We start from the raw sequence: 8,392 nt of genomic DNA, 5'->3' as shown, positions 1-8,392 counted from the left end.
TTTATATGTTCTACATGTTTTCTTGTCTGTTCATCTGCCTTTTAATATGTTTAATAACTGGTTAAAGTACTTGCAGCTGCTTCAATTAAAAACTTTGAATTCATATAAAAAAGTTACTAATTTTGGGGCTCCCCAAATGGGCAATGCATTGCTAATTTCCTGGTGGTTTTCTCTAGGTAACACCTCTGCCTTGTGGGTTAAGAAGGTAAAGGCTGCCTGGGCTACATTTCAGACTTGAAGTCTGCTTCTGCTTGAGCCTGCAGGTGTCAGGTAGGGGACTGGAAAGAGAGGAAGCTGTGTGGTATCTGCCCCCACATCGTGTCTACCCTCCGTGTGCTGCCTTAACTTTTTCTTTTTTCTTTTGGTACCAGGGATCGAACTCAGGACCTTGTGCTTGCCAGGCAGGCGGCAGCACTACTGAGCTAAATCCCCGGCCCCTGCCTTAACTTTTGAGTCAGGTGCTGCTCAGCTCTGCATGTAAACATGTGGATCATTTGAAAAATGTCTGATCCAGAACTGTATTCCAGGGTTAACTCGACCTAGATTTGCCTCTTTCCTCCCTCTTCATGGATAAAGATCTCCACTAGCCAACATGAGCAGAAATACAAGACCATGAAAGGAGTGAAAAGAAGCATCTCCAGAGTTCCTGCAAGATCTCTACCTCTTCCCTGAAATAGCTTGAATGGTCTGTCTCTCTGCCTCGTTATTCCTACCTTATATCTGTGACTTCCTGAACATCCTGGGATTAAAAAAAGCTGACATGTAAGCGAGCTCTTGTTTCTCCATTTTTTTGTGTAACTTATAGAAGCCTTTTTTGCTCCCCAACACTCCTCTCCTAGGCTCTGGTTTTTTGTGGCTTGAGGTTCCAGACCTGGGCCTGGTAACACAGTGACTATGTGACTCAGTACTGACCAATAAGACACAAGGGGAAGTGAGCTCAGGGGCTGCTGAGGGGCTTGTTGCTGTAAGGGACAGTTGTGACAGGAGACCTGGCTGCCCTTTCTACCTCCTTCCTGGTTTGAATGCTGCTTTTCCCTGGATTCAAGCAGAATTTTGAGGCCACAAGACATGAGGTTCGTGAGCCAAACCAGAGAGCAAGAGTGCACAGGCAGAAGGAGCAGGGATTTGGGCGACTCTGCACATAGTCAAATCTGCACCCTGGGCCTCATCCTTCCGTGTCACTCTTGGCCTCACTCCGACCCTCGCCTGGGCCTTAGCCATGTGCTGATGTGCACAGAGCTCCCTCCTGACTGAATAGGATACACAGAGCCATCACTGTGGCTGAGCTTGCCGGCTGCTCAATTCCTGGAAAGGTTGTTGGTAGGAGGTGAAGGGAGGTGTTGGGAGGAATCCCAGGTGTCACCTGCCTGGCTCTGCCCCTGGCCACCTGCACAGTTGAGATAGGGAGCCGTCCTTTCCCTATCAGCAGTGGGCTCAGCTCTCTACAGTCAGCAGAGGGGAGATGCTCAGAAAAGCCTCTCCCTCTCAGTGGCTGCAGGACCTCCTCCTTGGGCAAGGAAAGAAAGGGTTAAGGCAATGTACTCCCCTCGAAGAAATCCTGCTGGGGTCTAGCTCAAGCCCCTGAACCCAGTAACCAGATGCTCCTGCCTGCTGCAGCTCCCCCTTCCTCATCTCTTCATGTCCCTCATACACATGGCTCCAGACCCCTGCCTAGATCATGATCTGCACCCCCGACCCAAGGCCTTTTCTGGGGTTGTACCCTTCCCTGGATTCCTTCCCTACCTTCCCCTCCATGTAAGGCGCAGGTCACATGCTACCTCCTGCTTGCTGGCTGCTCCAAGAACTTCCCTGCTCCGCTGGAATGTGGAGCCCTTCTGGGTAGTGTCCATGTCAAGCTTCCATGGGCACCTGTCTCCTGGGGAGATTGGCCATCCCAGCAGGGTCCTGTTGTTGTCTCAGCTCCATTCCCATTGGGGCACCTAGTACCAACCAGGGTGACTTCTACCCTCCAGCCAGCCTACCTTAAACCCAGTGGGGGGGGCATTCACTAGAAACAGGGCCCCCAGCCTCTGAGGATGCAGCCCAGGTTCAGCTTTACTCCCAGCTGAATAATTCCATTTGCTTTTCTTCTCTGTCTCCGTGATCAGCTATTTCTGGTGGAGAACAAGTAGGACTTTGTCTCAGATTTCACACAAAGTACATTACTGATTTCATGTACTCTTGTGGTTCTACCAGATTTTTAAAAGTTTCCATCTATTTCCCTGCATCTCCTCCTCTAGCCTTAATATTTTATATGATGGGAAAGAGGACAAAGATGGAGTGTAAAAGGCTCCAGAGTTTTGGAAGATAATCAGCATTTCCTACCTAACTTTGAAATGTGCCCCAGATGTGGCCTAGATACTTAGCCCAGGGCTCTAGCCCACAGGCAGCAGAGTAAAAATGTGCAAGTGGAGGAGGTTAGTGTCCAGAGCAGCTTTGTTTTTAACACTAAAAAGGAGAGAAACTTAGTTGGGCATAGTGGCAAGTGCCTGTGACCCTAGCATTTGGGAGGTTGAAACAGGAGGATGAGGAGTTCAAGGCCACCCTGGGCTACAAAGCAAGACCTTTGCTCAAAAAGGCAACCAACCAACCAAGAAAAACTAATAAACAGAACACAAAAGCCAAAGCCAAAACCCCCCAACAACAATGCAAAGAGAAAACACAAGGGAGAGAAATAACTGTCCAACCACAGGAGTAGATAGTGTTATCTACTCCTGCAAGGGAATCCCCAGCCACTCTTGAACAGAACAGGAAGCAGTATGCAATGAAACACCCTTGGAGCCTGTAAGATAGGCGTTGCAAACATCTGGCCACACAGATCTCAGTCTGACCAGCGCCTTGGGAGTGTCATGAGTGTGTGCTCTGGTGCATGTGAGGTTTAAATTTTACCTCCTCGTCAACACTTAAAATGTAATTTTTACCACTTTTACACGAAATGCTTCTTATTTCTGGGATGTGACAGCTGTGTCCTCACTCTCCCTGCAGAGCATTATCTGGAACTGAGAAGCCAGAAGATGCTTCCCGACCTCCCTCTTTTCACGTGACCCCCATGGCCTCTGGGGTCACAATGCTTGCTGTCCCCTCTCTCACTGCACTGCACGCACCTCACTGCAAACATGGGCGGCAGCCAGCTAGGGGCTCAGCAGGGCAGGGGACCCTAACTCTGTCTTCTCAGGAGAAAAAGCAGAGGGGCTCAGAGAGGGAAGTGACAGTGTCACACAACTCTCGGTGGGCAGAATGGAGCCAACCCTGGTCCTCTGACTCCAGATTGAAACATAAAAAGGAATTTTAAAATTCAAAAGTTTCAAGGTGTGTCTCTGCTTCCGTGAACACAGACCTTACCCTGATACTCTGTCCACAGTGTTGCTGTGATCTTAGGGTGGTGCTGGGGACAGCATCTGCAATCTCCCACTGGAGTCTCCACGTCTGGGCACCATTTCCACCCCGACACATGGCATCGCCTCTGCCTTCTTCATTCCCCCCTCGGGGGCTGAGCAGAGGGCCAGGCTGTGCAGACCTGCCATCTACCCACTCTGTCCCTTCCCTGGAGCCTGGCTAGTCTCCTCTCAGATCCTCAGTTTCCCCACAGGAACTGGCACAGGGCAGGTCCTCAGAGACAGGGTGAGTGAGACAACCTCTGAGCTCTTTGTATCTCAAAAGAAACACTACTCACACAAGGCTTCCAGAACAGCCCAGCCTCAGGGTGGCCAGGTCATTAGGACAGGTGGGCTCTGGGTCTCCTGCCCTCCTCCTGCCTTTGGTTTCTTCAAATTTCCCAAGGGGTTGCCACTGCCCCAGCCACCCTCCCTAGGGGTCCCTTTGCCATGTCTCATGCAGCCTGGGCCGAGCCTGGGCAGATTTGTGATCCATCTGTGTGCTTTTATCTTTTCTTCTGTTTAAGTTATAGGAGGAGGGGAGCAGGCACAGACCTGCAGATTCAGGCCCTGCTGCTGCCCGTGCACCACAGCTCTCTGGGCTCATTTATAAAATGGAGAGCAAAATCTTTGTCTGACCGAGATGTTGTGAGGATGAGGATATGGCGGAGTCCCCAACTTGCTGAGGGATCCTCAGACTGTCCTGAGCAGTGTGGATCCAGTCACCAGCTGTGGGCTGAGTAAGAACCAGTGTTGTCCTCCAGCAGATGGATCCAGGCACATGATAGGGAAACTGAAAGTCACAATTTCTGAGCAGTTCAGGATTACAACACACAGCAGCTCAGGATCACAAAGGTTAGGGCTGAACCACAGCCCTTACCCTTCTACTGGGAATATTTTATCTTGGGCAAATGTCCAAGGGACCTTGTGGTCACCCTTCACCCAACTTTTGAGGGAAGGGCAGTGGGTGACCACACAGGAACCAGACACTGCAGTTTGCAATGCATTCACTTCTTCACTTGATTGGATTTCTATAATCATTCTCTAATGAGCTCAATCTCTTCTAGTTTAAATAGACAAAATAATTGCACATGTATATGGGATAAGTGATCTGATTTGAGTTTGAGGAAACTGAGGGAAGGGGAGAAAGTATGGCTTTCATCCAGAAACTCAGGGGAGAAGCCAAGTCATAAACTGTTTTTCACTTCTAGACACCTTGAGAAAGAACATCCCTTGTCTCCTTCCAAATTTTAAAGAAAACATTAAGGAGAATCATTTTTGTTGGCATGAGAAGGATGCGCATGTATATCTGGTATACTTCACTGTCCTTGGCACGGATTTAGGAGACTGCTGGACTGATACTTCCCCACCCCAGGGTTTGCGTCTCTATCAACCGTCTCTCTAATTTCCTGGACTGATTGGTGCAAGAGTACAGTCATCCAACTTGAAGCTATTCCATCTCCTAAGAATTTGAAACCTTAATCAGAGACACAGAGACTCAAGGTTTTTGGACCTAACCATGTGATGCACAACCCTCCGAGGAGGACTGTGAGTTCCTGATGTTGGACCTATTCCAGTTCTTGTTGTCTGTTGTTTGTATAGATTTTTTTCTTTTAAAAATCCTCTTCATGGCTCCTATTTCCTTTCAAAAGAGCCTCTGTTTCGTTTATGTGAGTCAGACTCCATTTCTGTGGCTTGTAGCCAAAAGAATCTCAACTAACACAAGCATCACAGTGGAATTGCATCAGTGGCACAGTGGACTTTCGATCCTCAGGGCTCGGGGTAAAGGGTGGATGGATTACTGAACAATCCATGGCTCAGTGGATGAAATACCCAGCACCAAGTGAAATCTGTGACTGGATTGGATTGGATTGCTGAGAAGCTTTTCGTGTGCTCAGCCTCATCTTTTATGGGTGCCACATGTAAAAAGTTTGTAGAGGTTTCGGTCCATAGTCGGCTGGTTCCAAGGTAGTGTGGCTTGGCAGAGGGGCATCACAGAGGAGAAATAGTTCATGGCAGAGCAGACAGGAGGCATCCAGCGAAATCTATGAAGGAACTTGAATCACCCAAGCATTCATCAATGAGAACTGACAAGAAGTGAATCACATTATTCAGGTGATGAGGGACGTGGGTGGATGTGGCTCTGCTGACATCTTCAGGAGGAAATGGAAGAATCAATGAAGGCCTCAGGGACACATTGGCAGTTGGAAGTTCAGAGTGATTGAGAAAAGTCTTCTGGAGGATTGTGTACACAAAAGGACCTACAGGGCACTGGGGCACCTCAGGAGTGACAGGAGACTCACATCAGTGACTCTGGCTCTTACTCTGGAGTTCGTCATAGGACTCACATGTGCCAAAGGAAACGTGGAGAATCAGTGCCCTCTGGGGCAAGTTCATGTGGAATAGGAGCTTCCTCCCTCCTTCCGTGAGGAGGAGGATACTGAGGGCATTCTGTGCAGATTCCTCAGAAGGGCCTGGCAGGTTTGATCACTCATGGTGAACAATTCAAAAGTGCATCCTCTCTCTTTCTTTCTTTCTTCCTTTCGTCACTCCCCCAGTCCCTCAGACCTGCTTCCAGAATCAGTTTGTAGATGAACTCTGTGTGTAAGCTTTGCCTCTGGTCCTGCCTGTGGGCATCACAGGTTTTTTTTTGTTGTTTCATTTTTTTGTTTTTGGTTTTTTTTTTTTGGTCCGAGGGATGGAACTTTGGACCTTGCGCTTGCGAGGCAGGTGGCAGAACCACTGAGCTAAATCCCTGGCCTGCCACAGGTTTTGATAGGTCCCTGTATGTTGCAAAAAGTCTTGGGGCTTTAGTGCTAAGAGTGATGGGAAGACACCAGAGGGCTGGAAGCAGGGCCTTGATCAAATCTATAATGTTAAGGGCCAACCTGGGCCAATGCGGAGAATACATAGGGTAGTTCCACAAAGAAGAGCATTTTGGGAACTCTTGCAGGAGTCGAGGTGAAACACGAGGGAAATCTGGATGAGATGTCTGCTGTCTAGCTGTGCTCTCTGTCCCTCTCCTGCTGGCTCTCTCACCCACCTGCACACAGGCCCTTCTGATCCTCATCCACTCCATGTACTCCTGTGAGTCCTGGCTCTGGCTGCTGAATGGGGAACGCACCTGTGCCCAGCCCCAGCCAGACATGACGAACTTCACCTGGGTGTCCAGTGAGGCTGCAGGGGCTGGAATCAGAGGGAAAGGACTGGCTGGGAGAGCAGGAGCCCTGTGTGTGAGCAGGAAGGTAGTGGAGGACTTGCTCCCTGACACCCTGGGAGAAAGTTTCAGAGGAAGGGAAGTCTGTCATCTGGTGCCTAGGTGAGCCACTCAGTCAGCAAAATGAAGGATCACTTGTCAGTGTGAGTATCCAGCTGGACTGGATCACAGCATTTGAGATGTGATTGACATGATTGCCCCTGAATAACCCTGGCTCTCTCTTCCTTTATAGTTTCCCACCATATCATAGACAAACATAGCCAAGAGAGTGACATATGGAACTGCACTACCAGATCCTGGTGATGTGTAAGCCAGGAAGATGCCCAATTCCTTGATATTGTCTTGAGATAAAGCCAGGTACATTGTACTTTGGGTGAATTCACCCAGTATCTTGATTACTATATAATCCCTATAACCTGACACAAGTTGTGGGGATCCACTGATCAGACAGTTGCCCTTGACCATGATTCTTTCCATAGGTCCCCATTAAAGACTACACATTGTGCAATCCTGGATCTCTCTCTCTCTCTCTCTCTCTCTCTCTCTCTCTCTCTCTCTTTATTTGGTCTCATGGCACCTTATGCCTATGGAAGTTTGTTATTTTGTATTCAGTTTTCTTTTTTTTCCCCCATTAAGTTTATTGGTACATTTTAGGTATAAAATACAGTTACATTCACCATTGGGATCTTGTATCTTTACATGAGGTATCTTGGTTCTTATTTTTCCCCCATTCCCCTGCCCTCCCTTCACCCCCTCCATTTGTATTCAGTTTTCACAGAATAAGCAGTTAATATTTATTGGACAAAAGTTTATAGAACACAAGGCAGAAGAGCAAGATAGATCTGAGATATCATCTTGCCAACACCCTCTTCTCCAACATTTGAGGAAACTGAGGTTCAGCTAGGCCATACCTTTTGACCCTCACCTGGTTGATCTCTACACTCTATCGCTTTTTGACCCATTCTTTATACCTGATACCACTTTGTTTCCCCCAAGTCAACCGCTGTTCCAGCACTGGATCTGGAATCTCACTGGTCCTTGAGAACACCTTGACCCCACAGAGGGCTGGTCACTTGCCAAACACTCCACATACTCTGCCTTCACCTCTACTATTACCACGATCAGCATTCAGGAAGTCACTGTCTGACTGAGACGAGGGTGAAGTGAGACTGAAAAGGCAGGGTTAGAGACCACCAGGGAGAGACTGGTTTTGCTGGGACATGAGACGATGGGAGGGTGGGAAGTGGAACCCTTGTTTTTCCTCCATATTACAACAGTTCTAACTCTGGCTCCTCCCATGCTTAGCTGTTCGGGTTTTCTGACCTTCCCAATGCTTGTTCTTGCACCTGTCTCTATCCAGGTCCCTCATGTATTCTTTAGTCCAAAATGGGCTCTTTCCTCTCATTGCCCACACTCTCTGGCCTCCTTTTGTCCCTTATTTCAGGCTCCAGCTTCTTGGTTGTTCTCAGAGATAGAAACACGAAACTCCTTAACACCCACTTCTACAGACTTGGTCTCACCCTCTTTGCGCCCTAGTCACCTGCCTCCATTTGTCCATGCCTTTGTCCAGCACATCTCCCTTGCCCTCTTGTGGAATGGGCTTGCTGAGGTAAGCCCGACTGCAATCTCGCCTGGATCCAAATAAGCTCCTTCAACTTCCTCTGCGGCTCCTGAGCCTGCTGCTGCAGCTTGTCAGCCCACTCCACCTTTCCCCCATCATGTAAATGTCTTGAGTCTTCCACAAGGCTGTACACATCCATCAGAAGGAAGATAAGTGGTGGTTGGACCTGTGACGTGGCTC

Source organism: Heterocephalus glaber, unplaced genomic scaffold (assembly GCF_053883595.1).
Source record: "Heterocephalus glaber isolate CG9 unplaced genomic scaffold, H.glaber_assembly_v1.0 deba00001444, whole genome shotgun sequence".
NCBI classification, from domain to species: Eukaryota; Metazoa; Chordata; class Mammalia; order Rodentia; family Bathyergidae; genus Heterocephalus; species Heterocephalus glaber.
The sequence above is the reverse complement of the archived record's forward strand: the minus strand, read 5'-3'. Positions refer to the sequence as shown.